Here is a 27,500-nt window from a genome sequence, read left to right on the forward strand (position 1 = left end):
CATTTCGGAAAGAAAGAAAAAGACAAAACACACACAAATCAATAAAAATATTCAAATTTAAAGTGGTAATCACATTATTTTATTTTGATAAAGCAATCTTAATACTATTTTTGAATTGTGATCTGCACGTCTTTTGGAAGTACGAAGTGGGAGCACGGCGTTATAGCCTACTGACGAACTCAAGATGCTACAAGTTAATAAGGAAATAATTTTATAATTCAATTTAAAGTTAGGAAATACAATATTATATCATTTGTATAATTAAAAGTTCAATTATTTTGTATCTTTAATTTTTGTTGTTGTAAATCTACCAGTTGGTAGAAGTTACATTGTATCATCGATATATGTTGTTACAAGGTGAAGGTCAGTTGATCCAAGTGTGTATTGAATTTGAAGAGCAAAGCAGAATGTATGCTATAGGCCTACCAGTGTTTATAGCTTCAATATATCCATTTTCTCACAGTTTATCAGGATCTCTGTCCAAGCGGTTTTTGAAAAAGTGACTGGGTGTGGTTTTTAGGTAAAGTTCTTGCTCCAACAAAAAATTATCCACGTCTTTTTTCTCGTACCTTCCTTCGAAAAATGTGAAAAATACTCAGTCTAAATCCTTTCTATCGACAACTAGTCACCCGAGCACAGCACAAAACATCTTATTAAATGCATTATTATCTACAAGCCGTTAACGTGATAATTGGTTTTTTGTCGATTAAATCTAATCTGTTTATGAAATGGCTAATAGATGTTTTCAAACCCGAGGGCGCATATGACATCACACATAATGGCGCATAAACTAGCGAAAGAAAATATGCATATCGCAAGATTTGAATGTCATCGCTTTCAAACTCGAAAACTATAACGCAAAATATTTCATTTAAAACACATTTAAAGTAGTTTTAGGCATAAAAAGAGTTAATTTTGCTGAAAAAATGAAAAAGTTTAGAAACATGCATTGTGTCCTTTAAAATAAATCAAAGATAAATAACCCGGTAAATCTAACTTTCATAGGTCTATGAGCAACAATTCAATTAAAGATATCATTAATTCCATTGTGGATATGTTGAATTGAAGATATCTTTAATTATATAGTTGCTCTCTCTAAAAGAATTATTGCTCTCTTCAAATGAATTAAAGATATCATTAATTCAATTGAAGAGAGCAATAATTGAATTAATGCGCGCATTAAATCAATTATTGCTCTCATCAAATGAATTAATGCGCGCATCAATTCAATTATTGCTCTCATCAATTGATTTAATGCGCGCATTATATTAATTATTGCTCTCTTCAATTGAATTGTAGCGCGCATCAATTCAATTGTTGATATCATTAATTCATTTGAAGAGATCATTAATTCAATTAAAGCGCGCATCAAATCAGCTGAAGAATTAATGCTCTCATCAATTCAATTAATGTGTGCAATAATTCAGAATTGAAGATATCATTAATTATTTGAAGAGATCTTTAATTCAATTGTTGCGCGCATCAAATGATTTGATGATATCTTCAAATAATTGAAGATATCTTCAATTATTTGAGTTTATGTTAATTTGGCGCTCCATATGTGTGTGTGTGTGTGGTTTGTTTTTTGTTGCAAGGGAATTTCGAAACAAACAAAATGTCAAAGTATAAGATCTACTTACATATAACTCTTAGACTAATGTGAATTTGACATGTTTCAAAATGTTGGAAAATTAAAATGAATTACTTGCTAAAATTTCTACTGATGTGGTGTGATGTTCAAAAGGTATGATTAAGTGATCAAGACACTAAAAGTTGCTAGACTAACGGTGTACACAATGAACTAGTCTACGAGAGTGGACACGGAGTTCATACTATATATAAGTCCCTGTCTCAGATGACATTGGCTTCCTTGATATCCCTCAAATTTTGGCAGGTGTCCTCAAAGCCTTTTTATTGTACATGTATGGAATGAGTACCTTTATGTGTACCATCAATCAACATGATATTCTAGAAATGAGTTTAAAACATCCAAGAATGATCCCTTTTTCATTTTTGTAAAAGAATATAACCAAAATAAAATCTGGTTGAGGATGAAAAATGTCCATGTACTAGTAGATTTCCACGGAAATATTCATATGATTCAGGTCTTTCCACACTTTCGATGATGCCTCGACGGGGAGTATGAATCGGTCTTTATAGACCCGTAGTATTGAATTACCATACTTTTTCAACCAAAGAAAGCTATAATTATTTACTTTCTATACTATATAAGATTTCTTTAAAAATCACAGCTAGCATTATTCGCTTCACGTTTACGGATTCTTGATATTTGGTATTTATACATACACCCGTCCCAGAAATCCTTAATTTGCATACATCATGTATTCATGTGCACTAAATGTATTAAGGTGACACATTAAAATCATATTCTTATAAAAATGTCAACACATCCTATATGTCTTGTGAAAAAAAACCAAATAAAATTCTGCGATCTTTATGCACATAATTTATTTGCAGTCAGTCTAAGAATAAAAAGACAAGAGGTCCATGGGCCACATCGCTCACCTGAGTCACCTTGGTTCATATTTAAAGATATTTCCTATATATTCACATGTAAAACTTTGATCCCTTTTGTGACCCCAACCTACTCCCGGAGGCCATGATTTTTTCAAAATTGAATCTGGACTAGGTCAGGAAGCTTTCATGTGAATGTAAACTTTAATTTTCTAACCCAGTGATTTTTCAGAAGAAGATTTTTAATGATTTTCCCTATATATTTGTATGTAAAACTTTGATCCCCACTTGTGGCCCCATCCTACCCCCCGGGGGCCATGATTTTTACAAACTTGAATCTGCACTATGTCAGGAATTTAAGCTTTCATGTAAATTTTCACTTTCCTGGCCCGGTAGTTTTTCAAAAGAATATTTTTAAAGATTTTCCTCTATATTTGTATGCAAAACTTTGATCCCCCCTTGTGGCCCCATCCTACCCCTGGGGGCCATGATTTGAACAAAGTTATATCTGAAATATGTCAGAAAGCTTTCATGTAAATATCAGCTTTCCTGGCCCGGTAGTTTTTGAGAAAAATATTTTTAAAGATTTTCCCTACATACTTGTATGTAAAACTTTGATTCCCCCTTGTGGCCCCATCCTACCCCCGGGGGCCATGATTTTTACAAACTTGAATCTGCACTATGTCAGGAATTTAAGCTTTCATGTAAATTTTCACTTTCCTGGCCCAGTACTTTTTGAGAAGAATATTTTTAAAGATTTTCCCTATATATTTGTATGCAAAACTTTCATCGCCCCTTGTGGCCCCATCCTACCCCCAGGGGCCGTGATTTGAACAAAGTTATATCTAAAATATGTCAGAAAGCTTTCATGTAAATATCAGCTTTTCTGGTTCAGTGGTTCTTGAGAAGAAGGTTTTAAAGATTTTCCCTATACGAGTCATTATCAAAATCCGCTAAAATTTGTGTCCCAAGCACAAAAATCAATTTTGAAAAGCGAAATTTCCTAAACTTTCATATGAAATTAGTAATGTATCATGAGTTTTAAGTCTGCAAGTAAAAAAAAATATGTTGCAGCCAATTACTTAGGCTGACAACTACCCTTAGAACTTGCAAATACATTGATATTTTGAAGCCATGAAACGGACAAATTGGAGTGTTATAGTGTATTTTATGCTGCAGATTTCAAATTTTTTTTATATATCATCATTTATTATATGTATGTGTGAATTCCTAAAATCATGTGAGTGTTAATAATTTGACACGTGTTGTTCTGAAATTATCTGTAAAGTGTTGTCCCACAGATTTGTGTCTTTCCTGTTACAGAAACAGAAATGCAAGGAATAGGCCAATCCGAAAACATGAGTTATCTTTCCTTGATCCGGGACGTAGTGCGCTTGCGTAACAGTAGTTTAAGACTTCCGGGTAGTATATTCGAGAAGCGTCATTATCAACAGTGCAGAAGGCCGCAAAGATATTGCTGTATAATTTTACAGTAATCACGCTAACAAATATTTTAACATTAATAAAAAAAATCCCAATGCATAGGTTTACTTCATACACGTGACAATAACCAACTTTGCATGTAAAAATAATAGAAAATTAATGTTGTAAGTAGATGAGGACCCCCCTGTCCCGAGACACTGTTAGATTATTCTAACTATCCCCCCCCCCATTTTCCAGGATTGTACGTGTTTTATGACTGAAAATTATCATACATGTATCATACATTGCATACATTTCCTCAGAATCTTTAGCTCGTGTTTTAATACAGTCAGATTTATAATAAAATATCAGAAGTTACTTGTTCAATATCAATGTAGTACATTCAGCGATAAAAGTTCTGCCACGATGTACATCTAGGTATGTCGGACTGACACCTCTGGATTCTGAAAATGTCCATCTCTTCGATTGGCGAGTAAAATTTATCCCAGCCTGTACTTGTAAATGAGAGGCCACTGACAGATTTCTAGCTGTCTGCCCACAAACTTTATACAGTTTCAAATACAAGTATAACCATAAAGAAATTCGTCGTCACAAACCATCTTTAAACTGACATTTACACATGCAATGTTTTGAAAATAAAATAACTTATAATTGAACGCCCTGAATTTATAGTCGGCAAGAGTGTGTACCTGTAAATACAGCCATTTTGGGTAAAATATTTGGAGTTTTACTCAAATTATTTTTTATATTTGTGGCGAAAAGGGGGAGATCTACATCTGTCATTGCAATTTCTGTTATGACACGATACGTGCCTATACATAATCAAGTACATTTCAAGGGGGCTAAAACGAATAAAAGAGGGAAGATACAGAGACGTCAAAAGCATTCTATTGGGGGTTAAACTTACCTTTCCCCAAAGAGTACATTTGAGAATATGGCAGCCCCCCCCCCCCCCCCCCCCCCCAGATCACACAGATCTATGAAAAATAATTTATATCAATCGACCAATATTGAACAAAAATAATTTTTAAAAAAAAAATTTGATTAACTATTTTTCTGCATTTAAAACATATCAGTTGATATTAACAATTCCAGCTTATGCTGCAGTGTACTTGTAAATGATTTGCACACAGAATGAACACGTTCAGGTACTTTGGAGAAAGTTACCCAAACATTGCAGTCTGGTTTATTTTTGAAAAACAATGAGAGCGTTGATTTCCTAATTTAATTGATTTTTTTTACTATTTTGAAAAGGGGGGGGGGTGTTATGCAAGATCTTTGCACGTGTCGATCCTTGTAAAAACCCGAGCTTTGAGTTGATGAGATACCATCATCTCTTGAGAATCAGAAGTTCTGTTCTGATTTCATACAAAATAATTATGCCAGTCGTATGTAAACAAATGAATGTCTGCGTGATTTCCAATTTAATTTTTAACCCACCCACCCCCAAATCACACCCGACTCGATCAAGAAATTCGTTTTTGTTTCCATTAACATTTTCTTACTCTCTCGTACAAATGATTTCAACTGTTTTCGATTTTGAACAGCACCCATATTAATATAACTCTTATAATATATGCGAAGTATGAGTGTGTTACTACCCGGAAGTTGTCATATTCACACTAAATGTAAGAATACAAAGAGAGATAACTCACGTTTTCGGAAAGGCCTCTAGAAATAAGATACATGATCCAAATGGTATTTCAAAACTTTCCCTGCCCTAAGTGGTGTTTTCACTGTACCATGCTACTTACAAAATGTGGTTCTGAATGTAAATAAAGGAGAAAAAGTCCCAAGTAGAGAGTACATTGTAGGAGTAGAAAATGTTCGAGTCTAATGCAAAATATGTCCACAAAAAACATTTAATTTGCACTGCAAAGTAGCTTGTTAAGTTTATTTCAAAATTTCAAAATTATAATTTAGTATAGAGATTTAATTAGGGAAAATAAATTAGTTTCACATGAGAATTGTCTCTCCTGTTACTTTCTCTCCTGTTACATCACCTTTTGTAACAGGAGGGACAAGATTTTGTAACAGGAAGGATAAAATTAAATTTTCTTCTATCTGAAAGGAGTAAATATTATTTTCAATTATTGAATGCAGACTTATTAGAATCTCCATCAAAAGACAATTGTGATTTGGAACTTTCACCATTTTCTGACTTAAAACTCATTCGAGAATAAAGCATTGCTGAATATGTAACAGGAAGGACGGGAGTTTGTAACAGGAGGGATGCACATTAAAATTGTTTCTGTATCTTAAAGTAAATATTGGTTTGAATGATTAAATGCATGCCTATTCAAATCCTCACTAAAAGACATGTATGATTTAGAGTTTAAAAAAAAAAAAATTGGTCAGAACATCATTTAAAAATTTAAAAATAGGAAGGATAGATTCTGGCAACAGGACAGACATACTTTCTATTTTAGTTTAAGGACAAAATACTATTTGAACTAATGAGATGTATGCTCATTTGATGTTTACTCGTTAAGTAACAAAAAACCATACAATCCTGATTTTTTTTCCATAGAAAATATAATTATTGGTTAATTTTGTAATGGATGGACAGGGTTGTGTAACAGGGACAGAGAACATAAAACTTTAACACTCACAGTATACATTATTTGAATAGAATGAAATTATTAATTTCTGGTTTTCCTTCAAAATGCATCTAGTATGATATTAAACCACTTGAAAATTTGGCAACACACTAACATGCAATACCAAAATGTGGCAGCATGAACAGGACAATTGTCACAGAACATATGTATCTAAACATTTGCAGTTTGTTGCAAACGAGAGAATTGAGACAATCATGGAAACAAAAGTTCTTGCATGATACTAAGTTGATACACAGTCATTCTTAATTCCACTATTTTAAAATTATCCAAATTTTGCAATCCTAATGTGAGATTAGATGATATGCATCACTTTATTTTGACAAGAAACTTAATTACTACAGAAAGTGACATGTTATAGCTATAATTACGAAGTTTGATCAGTTAAAAAAAAGACATTCTTACGTACCTTATAATAAACAATGAGACTTGGAGTGGTATTGAAGAAATAAAAGTTTATAACCATAGTTTATCTGTCATCAATATTGGAAGGACCTAGAGAATACTTGATTACTTTGTATTGCTTTTCTCTCTTCAGTTTTGCTAAAACACCAATCAACATTCCTAATCTCATTAGATTGAAATTAAATGTTACAGTATACAATGTAAATATATTACATTTGAACAACTGAGAGTGCCATCATATTTGTTATGTACATGTATGGACAGGAGAATTATCCCTGTTGTTGTGAAATGGTCATAATTTTCTGAACCTTGTTTATCCCATTGTCATCTTTTAGTGCTAACTGATTATGTCTCTCCTGCATGTAACATTCATTTAAGTAGATCAAATGATGGTTTGGTGGTTTTTTTAATATATGTATTGTATTTTGCTAAGAAAAACACTTCAAAGCCTTAAGGTGAGTCAATTTCCAAATGTTCGTTATTCTGACATATCTTAAAAATGTGACTTTAATGCACTAAAGTTCATTCAGTCAAGCTGTCCATCCTGTAACAAAAAGGAAAATCTTCGATTTCTTTAATTTTCTTTGTAATATGAAAATACAAATGGTGCAGAATTATCAACAAAACTATTTTGAAAAGTATGGATTCTTATGTTTAAATAAAAATAATTCTAACAAGTGTGAATTTTCCTTTCTTAGTACCAAAAATGTCTCTACAGTGTTACAATTTTCTTCCCTCCTGTTATATTTCTTTATTATAGAAAAAAGTTGAGCTTCAGTGTCTCATAATTTTAATTCAAACATTTCTGTATTTAATTATTCATATTTTCCATGATACATCTGTAATAGATATAGACAAGAAAATTTATTGATAGATTATAGATTTATGAAAAGTCACTGATTTGTCTGTCCTGTTACAATGACTGTCTTTCCTGTTATAAGCAGGTCTCTCCTGTTACAGGTAACATAATCACTAAAATTTCTTTCATTTAATATCATTTTGTGCACCAAAGTCTTTTGAAATATTTCCAAGTTGTTAATATCTACTATAAAGAGTTTTTCAAAACTGTTTTGCAATAATTTAATAAGTTAATCATTTTAATAATGTACAGATTATCTTGCTGCTTAGAAATTGTCACATTTTGCAATGTTCATAGGTATAAATTGTTGTCATTGGTTGTTGTGAGAAGTGTTTTTTAATTTATTTTTATGGAAGACCTTTCCACCATCATGTCAATGCAGTTTGCAAAAGTTTCCATAATGATTTTGAATTTTTATTGGCATTTTAAAATTTGTAACAGGAAGGACATATTATGATGAGTGGTGTCTGTTTTACATCATCATATTCCAAAATTATGCTGTTTCTTGATCGGAGTTGTATCTTCTTAGGTTCATTATTATGTGTTTTATTTCATCCAACTTAAAAAATAAGATTTCAGAAACTTAAAAATTGTCATTTTTCAGAAGGTTAAATGTCTGCCGATTTTGATAATGACTCATATATATTAGTATGTAAAACTTTGATCCCCTATTGTGGCCTATCATATCCCCGGGGGCGATGATTTGAACAAACTTGAATCTGCATTATGTCGCGAAAGAATGGGCTCAAATCTATACGGCTCCCTTGCCTTTTCATGACTTGTCATGTTTACAGTGCTGCTGCATGATGAAATAAACCGGAATCGACGATGTGACGTCATAAATTAAACTTCAATGGTCGCTCTCTTAGCAGCAGGTAATTTAAAATATATGATAGATTAATATTGATTAAATCGATAAGCAAGGACTTTTGTTGTTGAAGACTGTCATTTACGATATCAGTAAGTAATAATTAATTCATAAAAGCAACAATGTGGTTAGTGTTGCCTTTCCCTTTAGTAATGATAATGATAATAAACAGTGGGAAAATATGCAGTAAGGTCAGAAACAGAGTCAAACCAATATGTTATATCAAACTATGTTTGGGGATCTATGTAAAGCAAAAGTAGATAGTTGATGACAGTGAAGATCACAATAAAATAGCATAAGAAATGATCAAAATGATGAACAAGAGGCCCACAGGCCTTATCGGTCACCTGAATACTAGTGAAAAAGTATCACTACTTCCATGGGCTATGAAATCTAGAAAAAAAAATCCTGTTCTGAATATCTAAGCTAGATTCTAATGTTCAGCAACAGTATAAAACAAGATTTCAGAACTTCACTGCCCTCAAAAGTGCATACACTGACGAAAGGCTTTAAAGAATAGGTGTATTAACATTAAAACATCTGCAAGTATGCATTTAGATTTTATACAGTATCAGCAAACTTATACATAAATACTATATACTAAGTTTGGCCCTACCCTGGGGGTCAGAACCCTTCCCACTCTGAGGATCATCAAATTTACAATTTTGGCAAAGGACTACCTGTTCTTCTAAATATCTATTTACTTTTAATTTAGTATCAATAGCACTAAAGAAGATGTTATTCAAGTGTTTTACACATAAACACTATATACCAATTTTGGCCCCGCCCTGGGGTCAGAACCCCTACCCCGGGGATCATGAAATTTACAATTTTGGTAGACTCAGGCCTTCCTGCTCTACATCACCATGCATTTAGTTTTTCTTACACGAGTGTGGTTCTTGAGAAGAAGATTTTTGAAAATTGGTCAATTTTGGGCCTGAAATTTACAATTTATGTCCCCTTTGTCCCAATGATGCTTCATACCAAATTTGAAAAGAATTGGACTGGTAGTTATCAAGAAGAAGTTAAAAATGTTCAATTGTTAACGCAAGACGGACGACGCACCAAAACCAACTAATAGGTCACCTGAGTTTTGAATTGCTGTTTTTAGCTGTTATTTGGCAGTTTTTACCAGTTTAGCAGAATAACAGCTGTTATTTAGCCGTTCCTAACATTTCATTGGATAGCAGTTCTCGGAACTGCTTGCATAGCTATCAGCTTAGCTGTTTTCAGCAGTTTGATGCACTGCATGGGTAACGGCCGGGATCATTTCTTTAAACACCCTTACTGCTTTTCTTCTCATTGATAGCAGTTTCAGATGATAGAGGCATGAAGTTTTAACAGTTCTCAACACCCTAACTACTGTTTCTTTTAACTGATAGCAGTTTAAGATTCTAGTTATAGAATAGTTATAGTTATAGAATGTATATTATCATACACAAATACCTACAAACAATAATGAGTCAACATTCTTATCTTTTTCAAATCTGTTTGGAAATTCTGATACATATGTAAAATCCCCAGAAGGTTATAATTAAACTTTTAATATGTTTGATAATGGAACAGTTGTCGTCAATTTTGTAACTTGTTTCTATTTATAATTCAAATTCAAATAAATTCAAATTCTTTATTGGTGCAACACATAAAAAAGTAATGGTTATTGCCCATGTGTAAAACTTATAACAATAATGATAGTAATGGCATGGCATAGCAATAGTGTTACATATTTATGACAATAGTGACATTGTGTATATACTTGTGTCTGTAAATGACAATTATGGTGGATAATACGCACATGAAAGGCGAAGATAACGAACAGTGATCAATCTCATAACTCCTACAAGCAATACAAAATAGAGAGTTGGACAAACACGGAGCCCTGGACACACCAGAGGTGGGACCAGGTGCCTTGGAGGAGTAAGCATCCACTGTCGACTGGTCACACCAACCGTGAACCCTATATCTTGATCAGGTAAACGGAGTTATCCGTAGTCAAAATCAGTGTGCCAAGAACGGCCTAACAATCGTTATCAAACATGTCAGACAGCATTTAACCCAATGAAAGGTTGTATTGGCAAACTATATCGTTATAACGACCATAGAATTTGCGAAATGCTGACTTAAAACGAGACTGTTAAAACGCCTGCACTATCAACTTGTTTGTCAGAAGCCTGCCTCGATTTAAAAACTGACTATACACAGCACAAACTCTAGTGTATTGAATCAGTTGAGAGATATAAACACCATATGCAGGTGATAATGAAATATTGCTACAAAAATATGGGAAGTTGACCATGGAGAAGCTGAAATCATCCCGTTTGTCATAAAGTTGAGTTGTTAGTTTGCCGTTAATATCTATACTTTCAATAAAATATCTAAGTATGAAGCAAAAGTGCACGACTCTGTGGTGTCTTTTATTTAGAGTTCACGGGGATATATCGAATCGACATATGAATGAAAGTTATTATTGTTGATTGACAAAGCGTCGTCAATATATCTAAATGTTGAACTGAAGGCCACAGCAAGAGATTTTTTCTTCTCACATAGAATTTTTTGAATAAATTCTGCCTCATGTGAATATAAAAACAGGTCAACTAACAAAGAAGCACAGTTCATGCCCATGGGAACTCCAACAGACTGTTGGAAGATCTGATCACCAAAGACTACGAAGATATTGGTACACTTGCATATTTTGTTATTTCAACTTCAGAGTATTTGTGCGTGGAATCAGAGTGGTGTTTAACGAAGTAATTTTTTGGATGACTGGTCACAAGATAGGAATATTTCTGTTTTCCATTTTTGTTGAAGAAGCAACTGTCTATGATGTCAAAAAGTCTAGTCTTTGATTTATCGTAAGGAATGGCCATCTAAAGTGTTGAAAAGTCATGTTTTGATGTTGTTGATTTGAGAAAAGTTTTGCAATTTCAAACATACTAAAAGTTCTTAAAATTTTTTTAGAATCCACATTTCATTTACATCACTTCTGGCATATGTTGTCGCACAGTACGTTTGAAGTTTCTCCTTTACAGCTGTTAATATTTTCGTGAGGAGCAAAGATAGGGGCTTGGTAGAACACTTACTGGATCCAGCAATGTATCTTTGTTTGTAAAGGTTTTTATGCAGTTTAGGAATCCAGTATAGGTATGGTAATTACTCATATCCATCCAACCCATTGACTGTGATATATGTGTCTAAGACTGAAGCATGGTTTGAAGAATTTCATCTTTTAAAAGGGAGTATAAGTATGATTACCAAAAGTGGAATTAATGCCAAGTTTGTTTAAAATACAGTTGTGATAATGAGCCTTACAAACAAAGACAATGGTGTTACTAGCTTTGTCAGCTGGAAACAAAACATATTCCTCATTTAACCTATCTAATTCTTTTATCACTTCTGGTTTACTAAACACAGAAGGATAGATGGTACATACTTTTGTTTTCACATGTCTAATGCGGGATTTTAATATTCATCTTATACTTTTAATCCATTCTGACAATATATCAAGTTGTTCTTTTTCATATTTTTTCATATTTAGTCCATCGACTGGCATAATCTTCGACAGAATTCATAATAGAGATGAAGTTCTGACCAAGGTCCTAAACCTTTTAGAATAAGTGATTTGAGGTCCTCATTTTCAACTATATCAACATCACCAGTAATGGCATGCCCAGCTGGACTATAGTTGAAAGAAGACGAAGAACAAGGATTAATCATACACATTGCTGGAGAATTCAAATGTTACGGTATGTTCAAGTATTTACAGTTTATTAATTTATTAGACTATAGGTTATCATCAATTAGAGTTGGGATCTTATATAGTCATGAAATTCTTTTAATTCATTTTATCTTGATTCTTATAATTTCTTTTCAGATCATATTCATCTAACGTTTTAGTACTGTAGCCCCCTTCTGGAATTTTTGATTATGGGTTATATTAGGTCTATGTGAGGGGCTTTAGTATCGTATAATTATGTTCCCCAAACAAAGTTTGGGAACATATCGTTTTTACTCTGTTTCTTCTAGTGATTGTACTGTTTATTAAGGTCTTCATTTTCATGAAACTTTCACAGATTATGGAGAACGATGGTACCTCGAGGCAATTTTATCATTTTTTCAAAATTCACTTCCGTTCGTGAGATACGTCCGATTTTCCGGTTTTTGAAAGCAACTTGTCCGGGGGTAAACTTGAAAACCACTAAAGATAATCGAATGAAACTTTCAGGGATGATAGATCTGTTTTTTCTATGGTGCATGCACGTAATATTTTTTGTCGCCATCACTTCCGGTCGTCACCGGAAGTGATTAAATGAATCATCAATTTCAAACTTTTTTTCTTTCAAATTGAAACCTATATCCGTTTACTAGGTCTCTTTCTAATTCTCAAAAAATGTTGACCCCACTGGAAGTTGAATCTCCAACTTCCGGTTATATCAAAGAAAGACTATTCATTCTCTCATTTTTCAGTGCCATAAATTTCGGTCATGAAACAAGTTAATGAGTTGAGTTTTACATATATCATAGTCACTATAAATGTCTAGAGTAACCTCAAATATTTTTGTAAAATTCACTTCCGGTCGTTAGATATGGTGTGGACAAATTCAGACTTTGTTTCCCTGATATCTCCGGAACAAATATAGATATACACTTGAATCTTGCAGGGGTTATAGATTAGCAACAGTCCATCTTAAACATATTTTGTATATGAGTGTACGTCACTTCCGGTTTCAACAGCAAGTGGTTGAAAAATTTACTATATTCAAATTTTTTCAACACGATTTCTCAGAGATGGCTCAATGGATTTTCTTGCCAATTATGAAGATGATAGAGAATTGTAGTACCCTTAGACACGATCTTTCATTTTTACAAAATCTACTTCCGTTCGTAAGATATGTCCGATTTCCATTTTTCAAAAAATCATCTTGTCCAGGGGTAATCTCAAAAACGACTGAAGAGGAACAAATGAAACTTTCAGGTATTATAGATCTCTCGATTGTATAGTGCATGCACATTAATTTGTTTTTTGTTATCACTTCCAGTCGTAACCGGAAGTGATTGAAAGAATCACTAATTTCAAACTTTTTCTTTTAAATTGAAACCTACACTAGTTTATTGAGTCTCTTTCAAAGTATTCAAAGAATGTTGAACCCGTTGGTAGTCAAAACGGCTACTTCCGGTTTCTCGATAAAATACTCTGATACCTTTCGTCTTTGTGCCCCCCATAAATCTCGTTTATATTTCAAGTGTTTGATATGATTTTCAAATATCTTAAGAACAGTATCAACATCTAAAGTTACGACAATTTTATTTTTCAAAATTCACTTCCAGTCGGTAGTAAGCCACTACTTTTTCTTTCTTTAGTTTGCTTCTTTTTCTTGATAACTCTTTCAAATAGAGACGTGAAACTTTCAGGGAATATAGACAACAGAGGGTCGTTGTGGTTTATGGGAAAACACGTGAATATTACTTGCGGCCGTCACCGGAAGTTATGAGAAATGGGTGAAAACTTCATTAACACACCTCTCATATCTTGAAAAGGCACATTCTCTGATATATTTGAATGATTCTCGTAAGAACAGAAAGCTGTGTACCGGAAGTGTTCAAACAGAAGACCTACTTATTACTAGTAATGAGTGTCTAGTCTTATTAGGGTCTTCCATTTTCAGCGGAAGAACCTTCTATTATTCTATTGTTTCTTTTTCACTTTTTAAGGTCTTCCGTCTCAACGGAAGACCTTATAGTGATTCTTATGTTTCTTCTCCTCTATTAAGGTCTTCCGTTTCCAACGGAAGACCTTCTAGTGATTGTACTGTTTATTATTATTTTTTTTCCCCTTTCGTCTCCAAGACGGTTGGATGGATTTTCATGAAACTTTCACAGATTATGGAAAACGATGGTATCTCGAGGCAACTTTTTCATTTTTTCAAAATTTCCGGTCGCAAGATATGTCCAATTTCCGTCTTTTTACAAGATATCTTGTCCAGCGTTTTTCTCAGAAACGGCAAAAGATAGAGTCACTAAATTTTCAGAGTTAATAGATCTCACTTTGTAGGCGTGCAGTAGGGGGTTAAGAATGTCGACCGTCACTTCCGGTCGTCACCGGAAGTGATTAAATAAATCATAAATTTCAAACTTTTTTCATTCAAATTGAAACCTATATCGGTTTACTAGGTCTCTTTCTAATTCTCAAAAAATGTTGACCCCACCGGAAGTTGAATCTCCAACTTCCGGTTATATCAAAGAAAGACTATTCATTCTCTCATTTTTCAGTGCCATAAATCTCGGTCATGAAACTAGTTAATGAGTTGAATTTTACATATATTATAGTCACTATAAATGTCTACAGTAACGTCAAATATTTTTGTAAAATTCTCTTCCGGTCGGCAAATATGGCTTATTAGCTGTTTTCGTTGTCCAGCGTTTTTCTCAGAAACGGTAAAAGATAGAGTCACCAAATTTTCTCATTTTTCAGTGCCATGAATCTCGGTCACGAAACAAGTTAATGAGTTGAGTTTTACATATATTATAGTCACTTATGTCTAGAGTAACCTCAAATATTTTTGTAAAATTCACTTCCGGTCGTTAGATATGGTGTGGACAAATTCAGACTTTGTTTCCCTGATATCTCCGGAACAAGTAGAGATATACACTTGAAACTTGCAGGGATTATAGATTACCAACAGTCCATCTTAAACATATTTTGTATATGAGTGTACGTCACTTCCGGTTTCAACAGCAAGTGGTTGAAAAATTTACTATATTCAAATTTTTTCAACACGATTTCTCAGAGATGGATCAATGGATTTTCTTGCCAATTATGAAGATGATAGAGACTTGTAGTACCCTTAGACACGATCTTGATTTTTAGAAAATCTACTTCCGTTCGTAAGATATGTCCGATTTCCATTTTTCAAAAAATCATCTTGTCCGGGGGTAATTTCAAAAACGACTAATAAAGAACAAATGAAACTTTCAGGTATTATAGATCTCTCGATTGTATAGTGCATGCACATTAATTTGTTTTTCGTTATCACTTCCGGTCGTAACCGGAAGTGATTGAAAGAATCACTAATTTCAAACTTTTTCTTTTAAATTGAAACCTATACACTAGTTTATTAAGTCTCTTTCAAAGTATTCAAAGAATGTTGACCCCGTCAGTAGTCAAAACAGCTACTTCCGGTTTCTCGATAAAATACTCTGATACCTTTCGTCTTTGTGTCCCCCATAAATCTTGTTTATATTTCAAGTGTTTGATATGATTTTCAAATATCTTAAGAACAGTATCAACATCTAGTCTAGTTAAGACAATCTTATTTTTCAAAATTCACCTCTGGTCGGTAGTAAGCCACTACTTTTTCTTTCTTTAGTCTGCTTCTTTTTCTTGAGAACTCGATCTTTCAAATAGCGACGTGAAACTTTCAGGGAATATAGACAATAGAGAGTCGCTGTGGTTTATGGGAAAACACATCTGAATATTGCTTCCGGCCGTCACCGGAAGTTACGAGAAATGGGTGAAAACTTCATAACACACCTCTCATGTCTTGAAAAGGCACATTCTCTGATATATTTGAATGATTCTCGTAAGAACAGAAAGCTGTGTACCGGAAGTGTTCAAACGGAAGACCTACTCATTACTAGTAATGATCGAGTGTCTAGTTAAGGTCTTCCGTCTCCTGCGGAAGACCTTACTATTATTGTTCGCGTTCTTCTTCTTCATTAAGGTCTTCCGTCTCCTGCGGAAGACCTTTCTATTATTGTTCGCGTTCTTCTTCTTCATTATTATTATTATTATTATTATTATTTTCCTTGGTAGTACACGCGTTTTTCTCAGCCATTTCTGGATCGATTTTCACGAATTTTTCAGGAAAGATGTCTTTTGGTGACGAGACTTTGCTTGCAAAATTTCGTGCTTGACGTCACTTCCGGTCAGGAGTTATCGCTCTTTTAGTGACTTTTTCAAGGGCCTTGTTGTCCACGCATCTCCTCCGTTAGTTTTGAAGCTAGAGTCTTGAAATTTCTACACAAGATAGAGTAAACATTTTAGAAGATTTGTGGGGGATTCGATTTTACCGGAGGCGGTTTGCTTAAACGCTCGCCTGGACCTGAAAAAATGGATGACAAAATTTTTCGCCGATTTCGGCGATTTTTGACCTTTGATCTCCAATATCTTTTTTCTTGCAAATATTTTGTTAAGACATGTAGAACAAAAGTTGTGCACATTTACGAGATCTTTTCGAAAATATCAAGATTTAGGGGCTAGCCCCTTAAATTAGGGATCTAGAAGGGCTCAAAGTCTAGATCAAATATCTCAAAAATCGTTAATATTTTGGTATAAGTCAAAGAACAAAAAATGTTCATCTCAACAATCCAAATCTATTCATATAAAAATTTAGGTCATATCTTACGTAATAAGGGATTTTAAGGGCCAAAACCATAAATTTTTTACCCCTTGTATCTCGAAAACGACAAATATTTTGAAAAGCAATAAAGAACAAAAGTTGTTCAGAATGATGATCTGAACAATATGCATATTTCGTTTTTACCCTTTGTGGCCCCGTTAGGGAGCTACAGTTTGGCCCCTAAAAATTACTTCTAGAAATAACTCGAGAACGGTAAAGAATTTCTAAATACTTGTTGAACAAAAAATGTTTGAAATGTCATGACCTTTCTTACGATATCAAGCAAAAGGGGCTGACCCTTTAAATTAGGGGCCCAGAAGGGTCCAAAGGTTTATGAGAATATCTCAGAAACTATTAATATTTTGTAATAAGTCATTGAAGCGGAAATGTTCATCTAAACGAGCTTGTTCTTATCAAATCAAAAAGTAGGTCATATGTTACGTAATAAGGGATTTTAAGGGCCAAAATCATAAATAATTGACGCCTCATATCTTGAAAACGACAAATATTTTGAAAAGCATTATTGAACAAAAGTTGTTCAGAATGATAATCTAAACAATATGTACATTTCGTTTTTTCCCTATGTGGCCCCGTTAGGGAGCTACAGTTTGGCCCCTAAATATTTCTTGTAGAGATAACTCGAGAACGGTAAAGAATTTCTAAATACTTGTTGAGCAAAAAATGTTTAAAATGACAAGGCCTTTCTTACGATATCAAGCAAAACGGGCTGGCCCTTTAAATTAGGGGTTCAGAAGGGTCCAAATGTTTTTGAGAATATCTCAGAAACTATTAATATTTTATAATAAGTTGTAGAAGCGGAAATGTTCATCTCAACGAGCTTGATCTTATCAAATCAAAAAGTAGGTCATATGTTACGTAATTAGAGATTCTAAGGGCCAAAATCGTAAATATTTGACGCCTCATATCTTTAAAACGACATATTTTTTGAAAAGCATTATTGAACAAAAGTTGTTCAATGTGTCATAACCTATCGATCAATATCAAAAAATGGGTCTGTGGGCCTCATGGCTCGCCTGTAGAGTCGATTTTTGTCGATATCAGTCGATTTCAAAAACTTGTAACTGGTAAATATTTTGTAAGGACATATTGAACAAAAGTTGTTCAGTTTATCGAGATCTATCGATTGATATCAAGAAATAGGCCTATGGTCCTACCCCTCTGAAAATAAATCCCACTTTTTTGCTTAATTGAAGGATATCCCTGGAAGTCCTGGGACTTCCTTGTGAAGTCCCACTTCTCCCATGTCCTAATGCAGTGGGATAATACAGGACTTCATGTTTCTGCATTTGTCCTGGAATATCCCACTTACATCAAGAGTGACTTTGCAAGAATTTCTAGGACATATTTATTACCTAAATGTCTTACAAAGTCCCACTCTCATAGCAGCAGGTTTTTCTAGGACATTCTTGTGTTTTTCAGGACTTTATTATAAAATGAAGACGAAAACATCGTCCCAGAAATTCCCTAAAAATCTCATACTTGATACATTCAAGATAATGCAAGACTTTACATTGCTTTCCAGGACTTCGTATTAAAAGTATGCAAAGAGAGAAGTCTTGCAATTACCCTCAAAATCTTACAACCAGTGAAGTCAGATTATAAAGGACTTTAATGAGGGTTACAGGACTTTTAGATATTATAAATTGTTACAAAATTAAATCCTTGTCATATCAAAGAAAAGATTTTACATTTTCTGGATTACCTTGACATGTCATTGCTACATAGTTCAGGCTAAAAAAAACCTATAAGAACAGTGAATGATTCGTGGATAAGAACATTTATGTATACAACAACAATCATGTCATAATAAGTTGTAATAGAAAAGACTATATTTCATCAAAAGTAGACTTGAAAAATGTTGGCTATGAGAACACTTCTTATAAATTTATAATGACAACAATCTGAACTTGAATAAAAATCACTTTACTGTCAAATGCGCTATTGAAATCCTCAATGTCACTTGAAAGACTACCATAATTTGAGTTTTGAGATGCTTCATCACAGGAGTTCAATCGGGTTTGTCATGTTTTTTTTTAGGTTAGAATATTGTCCAGTGTATTATTAAGATCATTTTGATAACAGATTTCCAGTTCCTGGGCTACCTTCTTCAAAATAAAGAAGATCCCTTTTTGTGAAAGAATGTTCAAAAATTCATCAGATTCTGTGGTAGGCTTTTCCATTTCCAGAGATGACACAGCGGCATTAATGTTCGAAACTGAACTTAAAAAAATGTCTGTATCAAAAGGATTGCAATTCAGGCTCAAGTGATGATAAGTTAAAAGGATTTTCCAATGTCACGGTCGTATCACTTGAAGTACCAATGGCATATCAACTTTTGGATGTCACCACTGAAGATTGCAGTTGATGTTTTAATATTTAGTACATTTAGGAATTCGCATGTTTACATCTTTCTTGCACAGCATGTACCTTTTGGGTTCTCAATCTCCTGCAATAATAATTAATTACAAATTATTAATGAAGAAACTTAATTTTCAAGACACTGATTAAAAATTTTATATTTAGAAAAGTTTCTTTGACACATCAATGTTTTGAGGTGCAAATAGCAATAAATTATCACTGATGGATACAATCAGCTTGCCATGCTAAATTTTGTAACCGTACTGTCCGTAGTTATTTTACGAAGCAGTAATAATTACAGAACAAGGTCAACTGATCGAAACAGAATCATAATGATGGATATCCATGATACAATGTTCTGGTGATTATACCCTTTCCATCTAGATCGAACCAGTCAATGGTTTACGTTAAAAAATAGAGTAGTTTGTTTTGATATGTTAAGCTGTAAATAGAATGATTGTATCGAGGAATTTCGAGTGGTCCAGCGATCAAGCGTGTATTTTTCCAATGCATGTAATCATTTACAAACGTAAACAAAATAAGCATATGGTACTTACAGAGTGTCATTCGTTAACCCGTAGTCCTTTTTCATTCCGATGTTATTGATTTCCATTCACAAATCTTTAAATCATAAATGACTTCTTTGAAAGTTGTAACTTCCGGTGATGTCGTTTCGGTCAACTTGTACAATGTACGAAGCTTGTCGTGTTTTTTTCTTCTCCCCGTTCTTATTCGATATAAGATATATCATGTATAAAATATATCATATGTATATATATGAAGTCTTATACACTGGGTTTCCACTGGTCGATTGTATAACTTTCTACTGATCGTCTTTTGGTTACGTGTTGACCTGGGGACGAGTCAGTCAGTGTACGACCTGACGTTCACGCAAGTGATCAAAGCGCTTTTTTTTCAATGTTCCTTTCTGGGCGCGAAGTCAGGGAAATATTCGCAAGGATGGAGAACATTCAACAGAATCAGTATGCAATCAAGCATGGAATGGATTCCAGATAGGAATATAGGATTCACCTTACACTCAGAAACTGGGGGATAGGCCTAGTTGTTCAAAATACACGGCGTTGCTGGTTAGTATTTTTACTTTTGGTTTGTAATAATTCGTCATTTTTGGTAGTCTAGTGGAATTGTCACACCTTAACAAATTATCATCCTGTTTCCAATATTTTTATCTAGTACATGTTCTCTTTCATTGTAGCATGGACTTGAAGAGATAGTTATGAATTTAGAATATCATCAAGTGACTTTTAATAAGGCACTGTTTTCAGTGGATGAACCGACATCATGCAGTGTGACAGGAAAACGCCCGTGAGACCAAAGATGGCTTAGATAAAAGGGAAGACGATGCAGAAGGTGCATATATACAAGTTCAAGACATAAATATTTTAAATTTTGCATGATGTTCATTTACAAAACCTGTTATGCAACCTCTCAAATAATTCATTATGCTATCTTTTAAGCCTCTGTACCAGAGAAAAATCCAGAGATGGCCCTCAAAGAAGTTAGAAACAAGATGAGAGACCGTCTCAAGTTGTTTAGGTCTGGAGCCACCTTCCCCCACCCACGAGTCGAAGAAATAGATCTTTGAACCACTCCAGGTTACCCGTGACATCAAGATAAACAAAATTCAACTTCAGGGACAATTTGATAATACCTGTTTAAAATTTTTTTTTTAGCTCACCTGGGCCGAAGGTTCAAGTGAGCTTTTCTGATCAAAATTTGTTCGTTGTCTGTCGTCGGTGAAAACTTTTCACATTTTCATCTTCTCCAGAACCACTGGGTCAATTTCAACCAAACTAAGTGACACAAAGCACCCTTGGGTGAAAGGCTTTCAAGTTTGTTCAAATGAAGGGCCATGCCCCTTCAAAGGGGAGATAATCGCAAAAATACGGTGGGGTCATTCAAAAATCTTCTCAAGAACCACTGGGACAGAGAAGCTGAAATTTACATGAAAGCCTCCTGACATAGTACAGATTCAAGTTTGTTAAAACCAATGACCTGGGGGGAGGGGGGGGGGGGGGGGTTGGATTGGGTCTCAATAGGGGATCAAAGTTTTACTTACAAATATACAGGGAAAATCTTTATGAAAATTGTCTTCTCAAGAAACACTTGGCCAGAAAAGCTGAGATTTACATGAAAGCTTCCCAACATAGTGTAGACTCAAGTTTGTAAAATTCACAGGGTTGTCACTAACGCAAGAATAGGATCACAGAAATTTCATTGGGGTTTGTCTGATATGGCGAGTCCCGCAGATGTGTCTCGGACTCTGAGTAAAAATCATAATTTTACTTAGAAGCCCTGATTTGTGTATTAATTAAAACTCATAGGAAAATATCTAGGGAAAACGTTACGCTCTAATGTGAACCGAGATGATACCACCGAGTTCACAGTGTCCCAATCCGACTTGTTTGTTTAGTGCAGTCAATTAGGTGCAAATTAGAATATAATATTGAAATTTAGATACAAAGTAAAAAACATTTTGCCACTCACAGGCAGTTATTTATATATGTTTCTTTTTCTTTTTTTTACAAATCAGGATCTATATTTAATTATAAATGTTTGTCTTCCGGTAGCCATTTTTATTGGAATTGAAAGTAGCGTAGTTTGTAAACTTTGGTAGATTTTACATCATTTTACAAACAAAATTAGTACGCATCTATTTTATCACAATAATTATTTAATTAAAATTTTGTTTAATACTGAATAGGGTTGTAACGATGATAGAGGATTCGGGGAAGTAATTCTGTTTGCAATGGGCAATTAGTTGTATGAGACCGAGTCGTGAATGATTACTTTTAATTTCATGTGTACAAAGTGATCACTGCACTGTTATGCATGGGCTTGGCGAAAATTAACTGATTTTTGCCATTTGTTGAAGATGAAAGTGAACAGAGGTACGACATTAGCTTGTGTTCACTCGGTATAAATAAAGGTGTAGGAAAAATCTAAATGACTCTTTAATTCAACTTTCATGGGACTCGTCAAATTTTCATGGGACTCAAGCTGCTTACAAACCATGATACCGGGACTCGTCTTCAATATTTTCTAGTGACAACCCTGAATCGTGGCCCCTAAGGGTAGGTTTTGGCCACATTATAGGGACAAAAGTTTTACATACAAGTATATGGGAAATCTTTAAATATGGACCAAGATGACTAAGGTGAGCGATGTGGCCCATGGACCTCTTGTTTAATTATTTGTTTACGTAAGAAATAGTGCTTTTTAGCTCACCCCAGTCATAATTTAAATGAACTTTTCAAAGTACTTGCTTTGGAAGTTCAAATAAGTATTGCTGAAATTTATGTTTTTGTATGTTAAATAAATTTTATTATCAGATTATCATTTTGATTCATAATTTCATTCTTAATTGCCACTTTTACAGAAAAGATATCACATATCCTGGATCTCGAGTTTTATTCCGCAGTAGGGTAAGACCAAAACAGGTTAGTAGGATAAATTGGGACTTTCCAGGAGTCCTGCATCAACTCAAAAAGCAGGATTTTAAAGGAGATCCAATAAAATCCTGCAAAATCCCAGTCCTGTCTACTGGGACTTTCCAAGACATGTCCAGAATAATCCCACTTTCTCCCCTTTCAGATTGCAGGATTAAGTGAGACTTGGCAGGACAATAAAAGGCAAATTTAAGTGTTCAAATTATCCTTAAAAGTCCTGAAATGTCCCACTGCCAATACCGTCCCTCTAATTCCTTGTCAATCTCAGTTTCAAAAAAGCAGGACTTTTCAGGACAATCCTGATAAATCCTGGGATTTTGTCTTGGGACTTCCTGGGATATCCTGCTGTATTTTCAATGGGGAAATTATCCTTAAAAGTCCTGAAATGTCCCACTGCCAATACCGTCCCTCTAATTCCTTGTCAATCTCAGTTTCAAAAAAGCAGGACTTTTCAGGACAATCCTGATAAATCCTGGGATTTTGTCTTGGGACTTCCTGGGATATCCTGCTGTATTTTCAGAGGGGTAATGGCTCGCCTGTAGAGTCGATTTTTTGTCGATATCGGTCGATCTCAATAACTTTTTACAGGTAAATATTTCGTAAAGACATATAGAACTAAAGTTGTTGAGTCTATAGAGGGCTAACAAATGACATCAAGAAATAGGCCCGCAGGCCTTATGGCTCGCCTGGAGAGTCGAATTTCAAACGAATTTCACCGCAACTTTGCTTCAGAAGCTTATGATATGAAAAATTGATTATATCTAAAGTGTCTTAAAGTCGGAAACTAAATTGGGACTCATTTGTCTTCTTTTTCTTTTTTTTAACTCCGAGTGCATCAACAAATCGGACGGAAGACCTACTCGTTGCTCGCAACGAGATCGTGTCTAGTTATTATTATTATTATTTTCCTTGGTAGTACACGCGTTTTTCTTAGCCATTTCTCGATCGATTTTCACGAAATTTTCAGGAAAGATGTCTTTTGGTGACGAGACTTTGCTTGCAAAATTTCGTGCTTGACGTCACTTCCGGTCAGGAGTTATCTCTCTTTTAGTGACTTTTTGAAGGGCCTTGTTGTCCACGCATCTCCTCCGTTAGTTTTGAAGCTAGAGTCTTGAAATTTCTACACAAGATAGAGTAAACATTTTAGAAGATTTGTGGGGGATTCGATTTTACCGGAGGCGATTTGCCTAAACGCTCGCCTGGACCTGAAAAAATGGATGCCAAAATTTTTCGCCGATTTCGGCGATTTTTGACCTTTGATCTCCAATATCTTTTTTCTTACAAATATTTTGTTAAGACATGTAGAACAAAAGTTGTGCATATTTAAGAGATCTTTTTGAAAATATCAAGATTTAGGGGCTAGCCCCTTCAATTAGGGATCTAGAAGGGCTCAAAGTCTAGATCAAATATCTCAAAAATTGTTAATATTTTGGTATAAGTCAAAGAACAAAAAATGTTCATCTCAACAATCCAAATCTATTCATATAAAAATTTAGGTCATATGTTACGTAATAAGGGATTTTAAGGGCCAAAACCATAATTGTTTTACCCCTTGTATCTCGAAAACGACAAATATTTTGAAAAGCAATAAAGAACAAAAGTTGTTCAGAATGATGATCTGAACAATATGCATATTTCGTTTTTACCCTATGTGGCCCCGTTAGGGAGCTACAGTTTGGCCCCTAAAAATTACTTCTAGAAATAACTCGAGAACGGTAAAGAATTTCTAAATACTTGTTGAACAAAAAATGTTTGAAATGTCATGACCTTTCTTACGATATCAAGCAAAAGGGGCTGACCCTTTAAATTAGGGGCCCAGAAGGGTCCAAAGGTTTATGAGAATATCTCAGAAACTATTAATATTTTGTAATAAGTCATTGAAGCGGAAATGTTCATCTAAACGAGCTTGTTCTTATCAAATCAAAAAGTAGGTCATATGTTACGTAATAAGGGATTTTGAGGGCCAAAATCATAAATAATTGACGCCTCATATCTTGAAAACGACAAATATTTTGAAAAGCATTATTGAACAAAAGTTGTTCAGAATGATAATCTAAACAATATGTACATTTCGTTTTTTCCCTATGTGGCCCCGTTAGGGAGCTACAGTTTGGCCCCTAAATATTTCTTGTAGAGATAACTCGAGAACGGTAAAGAATTTCTAAATACTTGTTGAGCAAAAAATGTTTAAAATGACAAGGCCTTTCTTACGATATCAAGCAAAACGGGCTGGCCCTTTAAATTAGGGGTTCAGAAGGGTCCAAAGGTTTTTGAGAATATCTCAGAAACTATTATTATTTTATAATAAGTTGTAGAAGCGGAAATGTTCATCTCAACGAGCTTGATCTTATCAAATCAAAAAGTAGGTCATATGTTACGTAATTAGAGATTTTAAGGGCCAAAATCGTAAATATTTGACGCCTCATATCTTTAAAACGACATATTTTTTGAAAAGCATTATTGAACAAAAGTTGTTCAATGTGTCATAACCTATCGATCAATATCAAAAAATGGGTCTGTGGGCCTCATGGCTCGCCTGTAGAGTCGATTTTTGTCGATATCAGTCGATTTCAAAAACTTGTAACTGGTAAATATTTTGTAAGGACATATTGAACAAAAGTTGTTCAGTTTATCGAGATCTATCGATTGATATCAAGAAATAGGCCTATGGTCCTAATGGCTCGCCTGTAGAGTCGATTTTTTGTCGATATCGGTCGATCTCAATAACTTTTTACAGGTAAATATTTTGTAAAGACATATAGAACTAAAGTTGTTGAGTCTATAGAGGGCTAACAAATGACATCAAGAAATAGGCCCGCGGGCCTTATGGCTCGCCTGGAGAGTCGAATTTCAAACGAATTTCACCGCAACTTTGCTTCAGAAGCTTATATGAAAAATTGATTATATCTAAAGTGTCTTAAAGTCGGAAACTAAATTGGGACTCATTTGTCTTTTTTTTTTTTTTTAACTCCAAGTGCATCAACAAATCGGACGGAAGACCTACTCGTTGCTCGCAACGAGATCGTGTCTAGTTATTATTCTTTTTTGTCCAGTAGTGTTCTCAGAAACTACAAAAGGGATCGATATGAAACTTTCCAGGATGATAGTATAGCATTTGTAGATGTGCATAGTGATAGTCATTTTGTCTGCACACGCGCGCGCACGTGCACTGCAATTTTGGTACAAAAAATGGAAAATCAGAATATTAAAGGGATCGATATGAAACCTTTGAAACCTAAATAGGATGGTAGTATATCATTTGTAGATATGAAAAATGATTTTGTTATTTTGTCTGCACGCGCACGCATGCGCGTGCACGTGCATTACAAAATTTGTACACTAACTTTGGAATCAGTCTAACTTTTTTGTTGTTCATTGAAATGGCTTGATATTCATATCATAGGTAGATATTGAGATCCTTAACTGATCTGTATGGTCAAAATTACCAATTTGCACGCGCATGCACTTGCGCTTCATTTTGATTGGATAATACTAAAACGTTTGTAACTATCTTATTTATGAAGCGAATCAGATGATATTCACAGCATATATAGACAATATGTGTATCTATATATTGGTGTAACAAAAAATACCAACGCACACGCGCATGCGCGTGCAACGTTTTTCAAATGTTCAATTTTCAAAGGACGATAACGTTTTCATTTTTCATCATATTCTATTGATATTAGGGGTTTAGATGTGTTTTGTTACTCCTTACAAATTGTTGTGGTTAGAATTACTGCTCAGCATGTGCATGCACGTGTGCTGAATTCTGATTTGACGATTTTAAAATCGCTATAACTTCCTTATATTTGGTGGAAACATTATGAAATTCATACTGTGGGTATATGATACAAATGCCTGTTGAAAGACATCATCAAAAATTCAGAATCATACACGCGGGTGCGCGTGTATACACGTGCAACGCTAATTCTTTCATTTCTTGGTACTGAAATGACCATATTGAACGTACTACATGTAATTAAAGGCTAAAATAAAATGATTTTTTGCTATAGATTCACAAGGACATCACTTTTTCATTGGGGGAGGTTTGGGGAACATATGTAACGGTCCCTGTTACAATTAGAACTAGTTTCTATTATTATTATCTGCAATTTCATTTCTTTTTCAGAGAGAGTTCTGTAGCTATTCAGATCATGAAAGTAAGATACAATCGATGTGAAATTTTCCAAAATGATGTTTTAAAAAGTTTTAAAAAGTTTCTACCTTCAACCTTGACTTTCTTTATAAGTGAGTCTAATGAGACTGTGACAATTCGTTTATGAGTACAGATCTTTTGAATTACATAAAAATGGATGGAATTGACACAGGTCTGAGAGGAGTTGTTCTGGATGAAACTCGCGTTATTTTATGACCAAATATTTTACATGTCAACGATTCAAGGAACTGTGGTTGCAGATGTCGGGTTGTTTACAGAGTTTTAAATTACTCTGAAAGTTTCATTAGGATGTATTAAATATTTCCTCTAAGATTCCCAATACCCCTTTCTGTATTTTTTTTTTTTTTCATTTTTAAATGCGGAAAAAATCTGGAGATCTGAGGTGTGGGTTTGCCATAAAACGTTTG

At 34.2% G+C, this 27,500-nt stretch overlaps 1 protein-coding gene and 2 long non-coding RNA genes across 4 annotated transcripts in view; 1 reads left to right on the plus strand and 2 right to left on the minus strand.

Moving 5' to 3' along the window:
- LOC125682085 (transient receptor potential-gamma protein-like) overlaps positions 1-27,500 on the minus strand; it is a 201,279-nt gene that overhangs the window by 96,795 nt on the left and 76,984 nt on the right. The window lies entirely within an intron of this gene.
- On the minus strand, positions 18,677-20,291 carry LOC125682135 (uncharacterized). Its single transcript, XR_007372448.2, has 2 exons — positions 20,001-20,291; positions 18,677-19,531 (listed from the first exon to the last, which is right to left on the minus strand). It is a non-coding gene; the product is annotated as an uncharacterized LOC125682135 (long non-coding RNA).
- Positions 20,391-22,697, plus strand: LOC125682134 (uncharacterized). Its single transcript, XR_007372447.2, has 3 exons — positions 20,391-20,531; positions 20,660-20,814; positions 20,922-22,697. It is a non-coding gene; the product is annotated as an uncharacterized LOC125682134 (long non-coding RNA).

Source organism: Ostrea edulis, chromosome 2 (genome assembly GCF_947568905.1).
Source record: "Ostrea edulis chromosome 2, xbOstEdul1.1, whole genome shotgun sequence".
Lineage (NCBI taxonomy): Eukaryota > Metazoa > Mollusca > Bivalvia > Ostreida > Ostreidae > Ostrea > Ostrea edulis.